General features: G+C 34.9%; 2 long non-coding RNA genes across 2 annotated transcripts in view; one reads left to right on the forward strand and one right to left on the reverse strand.

The window, feature by feature from the left end:
- Positions 1–339: 339 nt before the first annotated feature.
- Positions 340–16244, forward strand: part of LOC138922151 (uncharacterized) — a 77399-nt gene continuing 61494 nt past the window's right edge. The window contains exons 1-2 of the long non-coding RNA XR_011435228.1: positions 340–470; positions 1418–1510. This is a non-coding gene — a long non-coding RNA (uncharacterized lncRNA). The remainder of the gene's footprint in view (positions 471–1417; positions 1511–16244) is intronic.
- Positions 12134–16244, reverse strand: part of LOC138922152 (uncharacterized) — a 54892-nt gene continuing 50781 nt past the window's right edge. Inside the window, exon 4 of the long non-coding RNA XR_011435229.1 lies at positions 12134–13463. This is a non-coding gene — a long non-coding RNA (uncharacterized lncRNA). The remainder of the gene's footprint in view (positions 13464–16244) is intronic.

Below are 16244 nucleotides of genomic sequence, written 5' to 3' on the forward strand. Positions count from 1 at the left end.
TCAGCATGAGGTGATACCGACCCTGATATCAGTTTCCCCACATTAAACCTGGCATATATGGGGTTAAAACCAAAACACTCATTCCCTGCTTACTCTCTGGCTTCCCGGCTCCCGAATCCACTATCCTCCATGGAGACAGACACCGTCAAGGACAACCACCTGGACTATCTCCTCCCGCAAAGAGATACAGGCTGGTGGGAAAGCTGCTGACCAGCAAGGTCATGAGCTCCCTCCTCTCTGCAAGTGTCTCAAGGCCAAAGACAGGCTGGTGGGAAAGCTCTGACCAGCAAGGCCGTATGCTCCCTCTCCCCAACCTAAAACCCCAAATAAAAACCCTTCCTTTTAGCTTTTCGAGGAGTTTGGGATTTCAGTGTTAGCTGTCCTCTCTCCTTGCTCAGTGCTGTGCAAAGATAAAATTCCTACTTTCTTCCAGCACACCCAGTGTCAGAGATTGGCTTGCTGTGCGACGGGTGAGCGAACTCACTTCAGGTTCGGTAACAGAGGTAGTAGATAAGAAGTTATCTGAATATTTTCTTTGTGTAAAAGAGCTTTCCTTGCTGGACTTTCTTTTCCCTTTATAATAGTGTGGAGTAGCCTCAAATGTTTGGTAATTTTGGACTGTGTCCTTATTTTTTAGTTAGAATCTCCTTACATCAACTGCCCCATCTCCTTGTCCAGAATGCCATGGGAAGAGTGGGTATGGGTGTTGATCGGAGCAACTACCTTGATTCTTGCATTACAGCTTGTTTTCTGTGTCCAATGGAGAGGATGGAAGGGTGGAGGAGTAAGATTATAATAACAGGACAAGAAAGTACAGCAGGAAAAGATCTTTCACACAAATAAAACACTCAAAGGGCAAAGAGGAAATGGGGTTGAATAAGTAAAGATCCATGAATTTAAAAAGCATCCTTAGGTTTATATTTTTATTTGTCCAGTTGAAAATATTATTTTTCATCACTCAGAAAATTTCATTAAGAAGACTCAAGTGTTTTTGTTTTTGTTTTTGCTCTTATTTTTTATTTTAGCTTAACAACTTTCCAATTTCATGGATTTCAAAAAAAAAATAAACCTTTCTGTAAGAGGAGAAACAGTGTCCCGTAGGAGAGGAATAAATCCTTTTCCTTCCACCCTTCTACATTCTCTGCTGGGCTCCCCGTAACAAAAGACAGATTAACAAGAGAAAAACAAATAGAAGTTTACTAACATGCATATCTCATATATACATGAGTGTGACTCAGGGAAAGAGTAACTCAAAGAGACGGCTTAGAGTTCAAGCTTACAGCATTTTCAACAAAGAACAATAAATTTATAGAGAAGTGACAAGACAAAAGAAAGCAGTTTTTGGCTTCCAAAGGAGGCAAACTGTGTGAAGTTAAATATACAGGAGGAAAGTAATGGAGTACCGTTTGGCTTGCAGATTCCTTTGGTGCCATCTCTGGGCTGATAAGAGTCTAGAGTCGTCTCCAGTAAAGGAGAACCTAAACCCTGCCTTTCTGCAGAAAGGATGGAGGTGAGAACTGCTTTCCAATGTTTGCTGCTTCTTAATTGCCTTCAGCTTAAAATAGCTCTTATGTCAAAGAGGCATGCTTTAGGGTGACATATTCTGGTTTCCTTCAGTCCTTTTCACGAAATGGATTAATTAAAACTAGAAATAAACTATCAGCCATAAGTAAGATCATAGCTTCTTTCTTCCCAAGGGGCCCTCTCCTATATGTGTACATTGAACGCAAGCAAGAATAAAAAACAGAAAGTACTGGCCTGCTGGTGACATGAAACAATAGACTCTGATTAGACTCTCCAGTGTAGGTCTTAGCCTGATAGATGGCCCATAACTGGAAACCTGTCACTTTTCCTTAGCTGTTTATTAATTATCCAGATTGAGTAAATTATCATGTTATTTCACCACTTTCTGGCAAAAAATATGCGTCTGCTTCTTGGCTAAACTTGAGATTAAAAGACAGAGTGCTTGCTGGTTTTGCAAGATAATAGAGAATCAACAGATGATGCTACGTCATCATCTAAACAAAAAGACTTGGATAGCATCCCCGATCTCACTTCTACTGTAAAACCTTTCTACTATTTCTTAGGTTGGATCCAGGTATTTCTTTGGTCAAAATGCCATCTTACTAGGACATGGACAAGGAAAACAATAGCCTCCTGGATAATTCAAAATAGGAAATATCAAGATTGTGAGTTTTTTGTGGGGGAGAGGAAATTAGAAATAATCTTATCAAACTAAACTTGGAGAAAGGCAAATTGTCTCCTTGAATTAAAAATTGAATAAATGTAACTAAGCTTAAGTCAAATAAAAACAATTTTAAAAATTGCACCACTTTGCTGCAATTATTCACTTAATAATTGTTATGATTCTAAGTTTTCTTGACTTCAGAGGAAAAAGTTTAGACTAGCTTGATACATATTACATATGGAGTACGTATTTGTTTAATTGATGTATAAATGCATAAAAGCTTGATACATTATATTCGAAACCTAGTAGTCTATAAATCAAATTGTTTATATCTTCTGATTTCATTTAATTTGTTGATAATATTTTTCAATGCTCATCTCTCTCTTTTTTTTTAGTCTTACAGTTCTGTTTAATCTCAGGGTAATCACAAGTAGGTTTTTTTTTTTCTCAAATGCAAATGCTAAAGATATGTAGAGGGGAATGAACATAACTGTGGCACTGAAGACACTGTTGCTTTTTGTTTCAGTTTTCCTGACTGATCATCTACTAAAAGAACAATATTAAGAAAATAAATTTTGCATACATTTCTTATTATAAATGAGTTTTCCTATATACGTCCAAATATCAACTACAACTTCAAACTTAAAAATAAAACTCATTAATGCTTAGGAATAGTAGAAATGAAAAAAGAGCTGTATTACATATATCCAATCAAATCATATAAACATCAAAATGAATGTTTGCCTTGGCAACAACAAAAACGAGACGCAGCTACATTTGATAATTCTGAAATTAATTTGCAAAAGCTTCGATACTGAAAAGTCCTTGCACACCATGATCTCAACGCAGTGGGAGGTTAGGAAGATCAGCCAGTAATTCAAAGCAAAGCCTCAAAGCCTCTGTAAATATTAGCAAAAGAGTTTACAGTATTCTATCGATACTGGGATGTGACAGAGTTCTCTAGAGTCAGGGAATTTGGCATAAGGTCTCATTACAACGGAGTGAGTGCACTAATCAAATTGCAGCTAATAAGTCCTGGAATGTATTCAAGGCTACACAACTTATGGTATTTGTTATTTTTCGCCAGATGGCTCCTTGATGAATTAATAAAATTAAAAGCTCGATTTTCTTATTTCTTGTTTGTCAGAGGCAATCTTTAAATTAGACTTACAAATGTTTCTATCTTCAAGCGCGGGGTTAAATATGGGTTGCCTTTTTCCATCTCCTGGCACCACTGGGACAACCGAAACCTTGATTCAGTGTTGCCAACAGGCTTAATTGAGCTTGTGGAAAAAATAAGGATGTTCTACCCAGGCCCACAGAGAAAAGCTGAGACACAATGCAAAGAGATTACCCAGAAGCCCCATCACCACTTCAGGCTTTCATACCAGTGAGTCAGTTTGAATACAGGAGACCACTGGCTTAAAGAACTGGTGTCACTATTTTACGACTTGCAACAAAAGAAATGTTTGCCTATGTTTATCAGAATAGGAAAATAATGTTATTTGAAAACTGACTGATATGAAGTTTTTGGCCTAGGATTCACCTGAGGGAAAATATTTTTCCTTTTTTAAACCAAAAAGGTATTATGGCATTACTGATAGTGCAAACTAAGCCACATGATACTATATAAGAGAAATTGAAACAAAGAAATTAATTGATTATATAACAAGGTGATAGTTTAAAATTGTTTGAGGTCTGTATAGATCTACAATTATAAATGTGTATGATTATTTCAAAAACACATAGTTAATTTGATGTTTAGTCCACTCATATAAAGCCCTACTAAATTTTTCCTTTTTAATGTATATATTTTATTTAATATATTTATATACCATTTATATTTTATATATATTCATTATATACCTTTTATAGAGAGAGTCATGAAAACCTGCCTGCTTTCTTTGGCCTTTTTCTTCTAAAAGGAGTTAAACTCTAATTCAGATTAGTTATTATTTCTTTAACCTATTAGGCAAAACTATAATCCATTCTCCATCCAAATTTCTCCTTATCAGGTTAGATGGAAAAACTTGCCTTAGTCTCATTCATTCCAGTGTCTGTCTAACCTTCATTACCCATGTGTCATTCACTTTGCTTTTCACAGATGCTAATTTAATACCTGTTTTCATTAACTACTGTTTTCCTTGAGCCAGTTTTTACAATGATTTTAAAGGCGACTAGAAGCAAAAAGGAGATGAAATATGAATTCTAATAATATGCACTACTTATTGAAAAATTAAGTAATTCAAAGTAAAATTGTACCTATAGCAACACCCCAACATTCTTCCAAATGATTTTCTGTAGTTTATAGTTGAAGAAAGAAAAATAGCCTCAAGAATTTGGTAAGCAATAGCAAAGATATTATTCAAACGTAAAGGAGTAAAGATATTTTTAGAATTCTGTTGCATATTAAATACAAATTTTTTTCCTGCTCTTCTTCATTTCTCCTTAATCATAAAGTCTGATTACATTCTATTTTTATCTCATAGGAACTTTTTTCCATTTTTCACATTTATTATCACAGTGTTTTGCCATTAGATTAGGTTATTGTGCCCTTGGTCATTGGGCAGGTTCTTCCTGTTCTTGAGAATACAATTCAGAAGACGAAAGGCCCATCTGCTTCCCTTTATTTCTTGCTAGATGCACTGCATTTGGAATTCCAGATGTCTCCACAACATCTATTATCTTTTTGGCTGTCAGCGTTTTTTGCCGTGAATATTATTCCACAGGGAAATATTGCAATTCTTGTGTTTTACTTTTCTTTGTATTATTTACTACCTCTTTTCTTCAGCTAAGTTTGTCACCGAGCATTCAGCGTCATCTATCATAGGACGAAAGACATAGACATTAAGCAGCAGCTTTCATTCTAGGAAAGAAAATTTGATTCCTGGAGCCATAATCAAGTTGCTGTTTTTGTTGAAATTTTCTTTCACTAAAATTATTTATTAAATTGCACAGTACAGTGGGCTAAAAATCAGTAGACCTGGATCCAAGTTATAATTTTGCCACTAGCTTGCTATGTGATATTGGACAGAGTCATTAAGCTCCACAAATTTCTGATTTCTCATCCATAAAATTAAAAAGCTGATATGGTGGGGGGAAAGTACATCTATATATATATAGATACATATATATATCTATATATCTATATCTATATCTATATAGATATATAGATATATATACACTTTTTTTTAGTTTAAATATCCTTTTACTGAAGGAAATACACTTTAAATTGTAAATGTCTTTGTTTGAATATAGTGATAAGTGTCAACCAATCAAAAAACTTATTTAACCAAGTATTTCATGCTCATATTGTATTAATGAAGCCACATGAACAGTGCGAGATGTATCTTGAATAGCTCACAGAACATAAAATCTCATGAAGAAGAGAAATCAACCTAATTGTAACAAAAGACTGTGCATATTAATTGACAAAATATATTGTTTAAAATTGAAAGTACCAGGTGTTCAGAGGAAAGAGCAAATGTTGTGGGCTAGGATAAGCTAAGAAATAACTTACAGAGAATAAATTTCTTTAAGGTAGATGCAAACCACGTGAAGAAATTTAATAAGTGACAGAGTTTACAATTTACTTGTAATAGGTTTCACCTATTGTTGTGGTAATTCTAATTATAAATCTGTGGACACAGCAATAAGCAGACATCATTTTTCATATGTAAGTGGTGATTTACAATAAAATGTAATATTTCATTTTAATTTATATGATAAAACTTTCCATAATGTAATAAATAATATAAAAAGAAATTCTCTGATTTGAGAAATGCTTTAAAATCAGTCCCTGTATATCAGAATCTGAAATACATAATGGAATAATTGTAATCCTGAAGGATCTCAGTCACTGTCAACTTCTAGACATTAAATATCTGAATTTGGCATTTGACCTAGCAGGAGTATCACTTGCAAAATAGTAGATATTTATTGGTTATTGTAAGGTGCACTACTTTCAGTCTCATAAGAGGCTGATCACGATAGTAGCCAGGAGACTAGGTCTCCTCCTGATGTAGGCAGAGGTCTGGAAAGTCTGGGTAGTTATATGCAAAGTATGCTGGCATCTGGGTTCAAAGCAAATTCTGATCTGGATTGAGAACGATCACTGGTACTCAGCTTGATTTATCTTCACTTTGGCTTACTACTAAACAAAAAATTAACAAAAGAAAGAATACACCAAGTAAGGACACCAGTATGTGAAAATCTTCCTTGAGTCCTTCCAAGTTCCCACAACGTTGGAGCTGCACAGAGAGATGTGACCACAATTCAGAGCAGCCAATCATCCCTCACTGTATTGCCTTTGATAACGCAAGATTTGAGAAAATCCTCAAACATACTGGATCTGATACAGTACCTGCTTTTAAAAAAATAGATGGCTTATTACAAATAAATATTTTATAAACAATAAACCTTGAAATGAAATTTATATATAAAATACCCCCACTTATATGCATATATCCCAAAATCCATATTTCAAATATAATAAAAGGGGAAAATAAATAAATTGAATGAAACTATATGCATTGTCTGCTCTGAAAAGGTAAAACTTAGTTCAGGTATGATTAATAATATATATCAGTATAAGATAAATTTTCTCAGCAAATTAAAGTTTCGTACCTTCAAATAATAGAAAATGAATGTAAAATATATGAACTCTCTGCAAGCCACAGAATATAGTAGTGTACACAATAATCGTTCACCCCAGAATCTTCCCCTTGGCTCAGTGTGGACACAAGCTCGGTATTGGTAGAACTTTGTAAACAAGCACAACACAATGTGAACGAGAGTTATCTGTCTGTGCATCACATCATCTCATGAGAAGTCTCCAACGGCTTTTCCACCTGAATCTTCTGATGATGCTGACAACCCTCTACCCTCATTTCCACAATTAAATGCCACTGACCTTCTCAAACTTTCCAACAAACTACCTTTACCATTTTCCATAAAACATAAAAACTTCTACTTGTTATGGTACATCTGTTTTGTTAGGAATACAGTATATTTTTTAAATCATGTTAGTGTTTTATTATTATTGTTACTGCTTTTTCTAGTGTTCTTGTAACAATGTCCCATAACGTTTGGTTAGTCTTTTCCTAACCCAATCTTCCCCAAAGCTCTGATACAATACAGAACTACAAAGAACTACAAAGCCATACAGAACTGAATTGGAGGACAATCTACCTCTTAGGCCACCAGGAAATCATGTGGGAACCCAGACTTGCCAATGCCACAGCTGCAACTTCCTCTCATCATCCAGGAAGTTAGACAGTGGACATCCACATGTGTTACCTAGATTGAGAAACCATATTGGAAAACCAAGAAGCCAGCATCAACACCAAACTACTTCTTGTCATTAAAGACATTGGAGTATAGATATTGCAGTGTACTGCAGAGAACTCTCATTTGCACAACCATACTTGTCATCAGAATAAGACAAAAAGGGAGAGCAAAATGCTCTCCACCTTCCTTCTCACTTTTACATCTCACCCAAGTGCAAATGATATGAGAACCTAGTACCAGCTAGAAAATCAACAATGGGCCAATCTGTGATACGTAGCCTTTGAATTCCCATCTCCTCAAACTAAAAGGAAAGAAACAAAAGCTGAAGGAGACAAACCATAGCATGCAGCACAATATGTAAAAGGTTGAACTTGACTGCATTGGAAGACGAAACTGAGTAATCAGATCCTTGTATCTGTTTTTAGTAAGTTTGTATTTAAGTGATATCTAAAGACAGAAGCCATTTCATCCAACACATGTTCTCACAAGTAGGACCCTAATTAGAAGTGTTGTGTCAATAAATACCTATTTTATAAAATGAGATAGAATTCCTGAGAGAAACAGAATTCCACCAAGCAGTTATCAAGGCACAATTCACGTTTTAGCAGCAGCGTAACAAGGGTGAAGTGGCAGGGATGTCTGCCGGCCATGCCGGCAATAAACATGTGCATTGTCTATTAATGGCCTTTAAATTATAATAAAAGAAGACTGAAGAGCCTGTTTGTTTTTCCTTAACCTCAGTACCAGCAATTCTAAATAAAATCAGAGGTAAAATGTAGTTCCTGCAAAATTCTTTCCTGGTCTAAGTTCTCAACAATTTTTATGGTTACAGGTGAGGTTTATTTACATACATGTAAACTTCAAATTACTGCATTTTTGTTACTTTTCTTTTGATAAATATTATTCTATTTAGAAGTGAATTTGGAGAACTCTCAGCTGTAGTTAGCCCCTAACACAACCACACACTCAGCCACATGGATGTGTTTCAGGAGCAGGTTTGTAACTGGTTGGATCCTTGTGCAGTTCCTGTCTCCAATCCTGTAGGACTACAGGTTCCTACATTTAAGCAGTAGATTTGAAAAAAAAACAGTGATAGCACAGTAACTGTAAACACGAAGAAAAAGAACTATGTTACTGCCACTTTGATATTCTATATGATTGCGTGGAGTATTTATTTGTGTTAGAAATGTAAAACCCCAAGGTTATTCAATCTTTTGTGGCATCTTTATTGCCATTACATTTCACTTTCAATTGCTACCATCAAGTCCTCTCATAAATCACATGAAAGTGGACATGAGCAGTCAAGTACAGAACCATTAGAATTTCTTTTAAAGTAGTATATTCTCTGACTTGTTTTATTAACATTTTTATAATGATAATTCATATTGGTTATAAAAATAATAAAGGCATGCTGAGTATCCTAGGTTTCACAAGATAGTCTGTAAAAATTCACTTAGAAATCAACTTATTCCAGTTACAGTGCAAATTTGCTCTCTAATCATATATCTTTTGCCTGAGAGGATTTTCAGTTAAATCAGTTATCGGAGAATTAGCCTAAAAACCTGATAAAGTTACAATTCATAACTAAAACTAAAGGAGAATAGAAAGCATTAAAGAATGAGTGACTGAAGTCTTTCATTTTTTCCTTTACTCAATCCTGATTATTTTGTCAGCATTTAAATGAGGACAGAGCAGAGCCTAATATATGTCTGAGTTTTGATTTTTCTCATTGTCTGCCTTCCAGTATCGCATTTTAAAAGATAAGTTCTACAAGTATAAACCACTGAATATCCAAGGGTATTTTCCAGGATCTCTGAGTATGTCTGAAACAATCTAAGTGTGCATTTTTATATAAAATAATCAACATATTATTCTATCTAAAATAAAATGATTCATCATGACTACATAATCTTACCAATTATTCAGAACTCAGAATTATGTTGATGTGCATATGATTACTGCTACCTCTCAGGGAATAAAGATAATCAGATTTGCCTAGAAAACTCCACAGTCCTTTGTGACAAAGCTCTGTATTCTGTGTTTACCCAAAAATCATATTGCTATCTCAAACATGATCTTAGTCACATTTATTAGTTTTAGTGTATTTTTTAATTTCAATCATAGTTTTCATTTTCAAATTCAATTTTTTGGCATGCTTTGGAAAAGGCAGATTGCTTATTTTTTTTTTTGATATGGGTGAGAAAAACTGATATCCCTCACCGTAGTGTAAGACATGATTGTTAGGGTAATTATTTTCAAATAGTTATAATTGATGGGACGTAGATTTTATTGTTAAGAAATATATTCCATTTGTCTCATTTATGACTAGGTCTTGGAGAGAAAGTTTCTCCACTGTACAATTTTAACACTGCAAATGAATTAGCTTAATTTCTCCTTGATAATGAAAAGCTTGCTCTATACATTTCTGTGCCTGGAAGACTGTAGAGAATTCTTCTCCTGTCAAATTTTTCCTGCCCCTGAGCTGGTATTATATATGTCAGGCAATCCAGGACCATCTTTTCTTTTGTGTAGGCAGCAGTATCTAGGATTTATGGCAGCTACTCCCTCCCGCTAGGAGAGTGGAGAATAAGACTCAATATGTTTTAAAATCCAGTATAAATCAAAATTGGTGAAAGGTAAACTTGAAAAAATTCTGTGCTTTTACAAAAACACCCAAACATTTGTGAGGATTTCTCTTTATACCTTCACCAGATGGTGGTGAGCAGTAATGAGAGGAAAGAAAATTACAATCCATAATTACAAGTGACTTCATAGATCTCATCATTAGTGACAGCTGAGGTACCTGAATGCATTTTGATGTGATTTGGAGCAAATCAACTTTCCTCTCTCTGGCAATTTTTTTTTTTTTACACAAAAGCAGTAACTTTGAACAAGAGATGCAGTTGTGTGGAAAGTCTATGAGCTTTGATGTCTGCGGCCTCTATCCAAATTCCGGGTGAATTACATCCTTACTTATGATACTTAGTACAGGTTACTCAGCTTCTCAGATCAGTGACCCCCATCTCCATCTCTTGGGTATTGCTATATATCTAAGCATTTCCATTATGGAGGAAAAAAAATCCCAATATCCTAATATTACTACTGCCGCCACAGTTTTCCTCAGAAGGTATACCACACTCACAAACATTATTTTTGCAAAGATAATCCCAAGAAGAGATCTAACTTCTGAACTTGAACCACACAAGGGTAACAATGGAGGAAGAGTTCCATCCACATTCTCTCTGCATAAGGCCTCCTGTTGTTAGAGATTCCAGCACAGTTCCTCTTTGGAAATGTATGTCTTTATGAAGCAATTGGGGTTAAATATATATCCATCCACATTAAAACTGAATTTTCTCTTTGTATTTTTTATGGTCCCCACATTTCTATCCTAGGGCATAATATAGTGTCAGATCTCTTCTCTGCTCTAATTGCATAAGAATTCAGTGTTTTATTAAGTGACTTTATGGTAGGTTATGTCAAGTTCATAAGACACCCTATCTAGCAAGGAATATGGCATGCAATTGTAAATGGTAGCAATTATTGATAAATTATAATGGTTTATGTTTTCTAATATCAGATTAATAATTGATACTATTTTTAGTCATATTTCTACTGTATAATATTTGTAGTATTTTCTACTGTGTTGAACAATATTAGTAACATTTAATCATGTTGATTACAGAAACTCCCACTTTAGTAAAATTGAATAGAATTCAATTTTATTGAAATTTTAATAAATCCTATGATTTTACCTGTACTACTATATTTTAAGGTGAAACGTGCAATCCAATCAATTGCATGTATTCACTAATTTGACCATTTATCCAACAAACATAACTCTGAATCTAACTTTTCCAAATCTTGTGTAGGACAGTTATGTTGCAGGGAAACAATAATAAGAGCTTGTAATACAGTGCAATATCTTACACTATCTATTTATTATTGTCTTCATTTAAAAAAATATTTTAACAATCTCATATTCAAATGAATATCTCCTTTCTTTGTCTCCTTAAAATTGAAATTTTGATATTTTCTAACCATTGCTCTGTTATTTCTTGACACTTTCAGCCATTCATCAAAGTCCCCTAGAGCAGATATTAGCAGTAGAGAGAACCTGGAAGTCATGACATTGTAGTAGCAATAGCACGCCTGGCACCCACATCTTGGTTTCTAATACTTATCTCCAGTAACAGGAACCAGGGCTCCTTGGAGAAATGGCTGATTTTAGGACTGAGGCAGGAATTAGACAATTCTCTCCTAATTGAGCTATAGATTCAATACAATCCCAGTCAATATTAAGCAATCTTTCTTTTTTTGGAGCTATTGGCAAGTTGATTCCAAAATTCATATGTAAAGGCTAAGTTCCTAGAGCAGACAATGTAACATTTTAAAAGAAGTGCAAAGTTAGAAGAGAACACTACTTTATTTCAAGATTTATTTGGGGAGCCCAAAAAGAGCCATTAAGTGTTATTTACTGTAAAATCACTCCTTTTCCTGGGCTTCAGACTGATGCAGTTTCAGAACGGCTCTTAAATGTGTGGGGGTATGAGATGAGGTATTTTTATCTTTGTTGAAAAGCATAAAACATTTAGGATTGTGTCCGTGTATCATTGACTGACATTTATATTTCAATTTAAATTAGCTGGCATTAGATATTTGTTTTCCATGCTCATGTGTTATTATAATTATCTGCATTATCTTCCTTAGGTTTATTTTCATGCCTGAACTCTGTGAAAAATTAAGTCTGCAGCTTTGTTTTCTTTAAAGGTTGTGCTGCTTTTATCTGTAAAAATTCATGAAGTGATTGAATATATAGTACAGAACAATTCCTTCCTTTGCATAAAACGTATTTGAACCTAAGAGTAAATGTATTCTTCAGAACAAGTATATTTCAAATTTATTCAAACCTTTGAGTACATTTATATGCAGAATTAGACATAGTTATATAGATACATGGGCAAATTGCTCTAGATTAACAAATATAATATCCATCAGAAAACTATACTTTCTGATTCTAAAAATTCATCTCAACCCATACAATTTGAAATATGGCACCTATCGTATCATATATTTCTGTGCTGTTCTTTTAATGATCATCAAGGCACTAGGAGTACTGAAATATGATTTTTAACTTGAAAAAATTATATCAATCATGAAGAGACCAATGTGTCTACAGTGTTAGAAGAAACATGTTTTCAACCCAAAACCTGGAGGTACTCAGAGCATGTAGATCAGCCTTCTTGGGCATTTCCATAAGAGAATTGTTTTCAGAGCATTTATTTACTCATTTAACACATCTTTAACAAGTACTTATTTTGTATACATGGACAATGCTTCTGACACCAGAAGAGTTTTGCCTTTTAAGAGTTCATAGTGTAACAAAATATACATCAGATACTTTAAAGTTCACAAAGTTGCATGCATTTTTTCAGTTTTATTGTCAATTACAGAATGATATTATCTCTGTAAATAAGAGGACTGAAAATCATCATGTTTCAACGAGAAGTAAATGAAGTAAAACAAGTCTACATCCCTTAAATTTCAATATGGAACTCTAGTGGGTTAAACTATACTATGGGGTTATAATCTCCAAGTCTGGAACTAGTGCTCTGTTTAGGAAGAAAGTGACCTATCTATCTAGGGCAGGTTGGTTGAGAGAAGAATTTAAAAAACGTTTTCCTGAAGCTTCAATTTCTTTTTCTGGCCTATTCTAGAAGAGGAAACTTGAACAGTTTGAAATCTCTCTTCTTCATTACTCAACAATGTTCTCTTCCCTCAGTTTCTTCTGATGATCAGAAGGACTCGATTCTCCATCCCAGTGGTATCTAAACGGCTGCTCACTCATGTTCAATGGGTCCCCCGGACAGCATCTGTCTTCTTCCCTTCTCTTTGGCCTTTTAAAAATCTTTTTCTCCAAATTGCTCACACTCAACCTCTTCTCGTCATGTTGTTAGTCTTTCAGCTACATCAGATTTATTGAATCCTGGAGTGCAAGAAGGGAAAGAGAGAAAGTGGCTTTTAGAGTTTTCTGCCCACTGTGTGTAATAACTGCAAGATAATAAGATCTTTCACACTCATCAGGTTAGCATTTCTGTGGGCCTCTCCTGTTCTACGCCACACCAAAAGAGTATTCATCAGTTACTGTTTCGCCACATACATAGAAATCATTTACTTATTTTAGTGGGAGATTATTTAGTAAAGAAAATCAAATGTTTACACCACCATTAGTATGTGTCACAGAGAAACTGACCTTTCAGAAAATCATGAAAGACTAGAATCACAGGAAGCCACCCCTGAAAATCTCAGCTGCATTTTAGCAGTAAAGTAGATGATTGGCATCAACTTTTCAGAGAGCTCATGCGAAAAGCTGCATCTGCCATTTACACATTGTCTGTGTACCGTCATTTAGGTAAAATAATGTTTTTTCCTTCTTTTTCACGTAAGTTTTACCACTCTCAAGGAGAAGAGATCACAAAAGGGCGAGGCTAGCAGGATGTCAGCATCATCGGGATCTATTTTAGAGGATGTCTACCCCAGATAGATTTCAGGATGGCTTTTAATTGATTCCATTCATTATTTATTCACTTGCACTTGGAGTTGTGTTCATAGATCTTAAGCTGCAATGTTTTGTTTTTGTTTTTGATATATTACAAACCAATTTGAGCATCTAATAAATTTGGAACACAGTGGATTATTTGGAGCCATAAGTAATATCATCAGGTCAGTTTCAATTGCGCTATCTTTCAGTTTGTTGAAGCCACTGAACTGCAGTTAAAATGCCTCTTTTTAGCTTTACATTCAGCCCAGTGTACATTCCAAACATCAGCTGTAGACAACAAGATGGACTTTGCTGGTGCTATGGCACATCATATCTAGGGCCAACTCCTAACCACTCTAGAACTTTAAAAATGTTGCAGCAGCCATGTTTCTCTTGGGCTGCTCAGAGCTCTTTACAATAATTCAAATTATATTTCCAGTTTCTGGCAGGTATTTAAGGAGCTTAGAAGTCATCACTGTGTCCTAACATCAAGTATAGAGCTTGACAAACCAAAAAATCAACTACTCTTTTCTTAGATCTGTTAGAAAATTAGGTCACAGAGCAAAGCACTGCTCCCCAAATTGGAGAGATAAGCAGGCAGATACAAAAAGTGGAGCTGAGAACCCCATACAAAAACCACCACAGAAACCAGGATCAGAGTAAGAAAACCTGGGCTGTAATTGATGAATTGCTGGAGGCTCAGAGTAGTCAAGTCTGAGAATTAAAAACTGCTTGGGACCCAGTCAGAAGGCAGGCTTCACACTTTTGAGAGTTTTACCTCCAGAACCTCTACCAGGTTTGCAGTGAAGATGGAGAAAAACCTCCTCTGGCTTTTAACTGGGAGAGGAGAAAAGTAACCAACTTGAAATATGCTGCAGCATTCTGTTTTCTTAACGAGGCCTATACTCAAGAGAAACTATTTTATCACAGCCTAAAATGCTGAGGCTTTATCAGAGCCTAACCAACCTGGGGCATGGGAAATACCCAACTCCAGCCCCCTCAAGCCATCATGTTCCTTCTAAAGGGGTGAGGAAAAGAAAAAGAAGAACTGAGTAACACTAGTGAAGTTCACAGTCCAGGTCACTGGACTGAGACCTAACCGTAGGTCTACAGACCTCTTCCCCTGGCCCTGCACCTTACCACTACACTACTAAGCCCTATTCACTGCTCTTCCTTTCAATCTGTATATCGTGCGTGTATTTCAAGGAAAAATTGTAAGGCATAATAAAAGGAAAAACGCACAGTTTGAAGAGACATAGCAAGCATCAGGACTAGAGCTAGATATGGCAGAGATATTGGAATTGTCAGATCATGAACTTAAAACAACTATGATTAATATGTTACTGGCTCTAATGGAAAAAGTAGATAACATGCAAGAACGCATGGATAATGCAAGGAGAGAAATGGAAATTCTAAGAAAGAATCGAAAAGAAATGCTAGAGATAAAAGAGAAAAACACTATAATATAAATGAGGAACGCTTTTGATGGATTCATTAGTAGACTGGACATAGTCAAAGGAAGAATCTCTGAGCTTGAGGGTGTTAAAACAGAAACTTCCACAATTGAAAAGCAAATAGAAAACAAGACTGAAAAAAACAAGAGAATATCCAAAAACTGTGGGGAAACCACAAAAAGTGTAATATACGTATAATGTGACAACAGAAGAAGAAAGAAAGGAACAGACGTAATATTTGAAGTAATAATGACTGAAAATTTCCCCCAAATTAATGACAGACACCAAACCAGAGATCCACAAAGCTCAGAGAATATCAGGCAGGATAAACGTCAAAGAAACTGCACTTTAACATATCATATTCAAACTGCAAATAAAGAAAATTAAAGAAAAAATCTACATTAAAGATAAAGAAGAATCTTGAAAGAAGCCAAAGGAGAAAAAAAAACCATGTTACCTATAGAGGAGCAAACATAAGAATTACATCCAACTTCTTACAAACTGTGCAAGCAAGGAGTGAAATATTTTAAGTGTTATGAGAAAAAAATCACCAATTTAGAATTCTCTTATTGTCTGAAGATTTCCTTGAAAAGTAAAGGATAAATATTTTCTTGAACAAAATTGAAGGAATTTGTTGCCAATAGACCAGCCTTGCAAGAAATGTTAAAAGTTCTTCAAAGAAAAGGAAAGTTAGATAGGTCAGAAACTTGAATTTATGTAAAAAAAGGAAGAGCACTAGAGAAGGAATAAGTGGAGATAAAATAAAATATTT

The sequence above is a fragment of the Equus caballus genome, unplaced genomic scaffold (assembly GCF_041296265.1).
Source record: "Equus caballus isolate H_3958 breed thoroughbred unplaced genomic scaffold, TB-T2T haplotype2-0000491, whole genome shotgun sequence".
NCBI classification, from domain to species: Eukaryota; Metazoa; Chordata; class Mammalia; order Perissodactyla; family Equidae; genus Equus; species Equus caballus.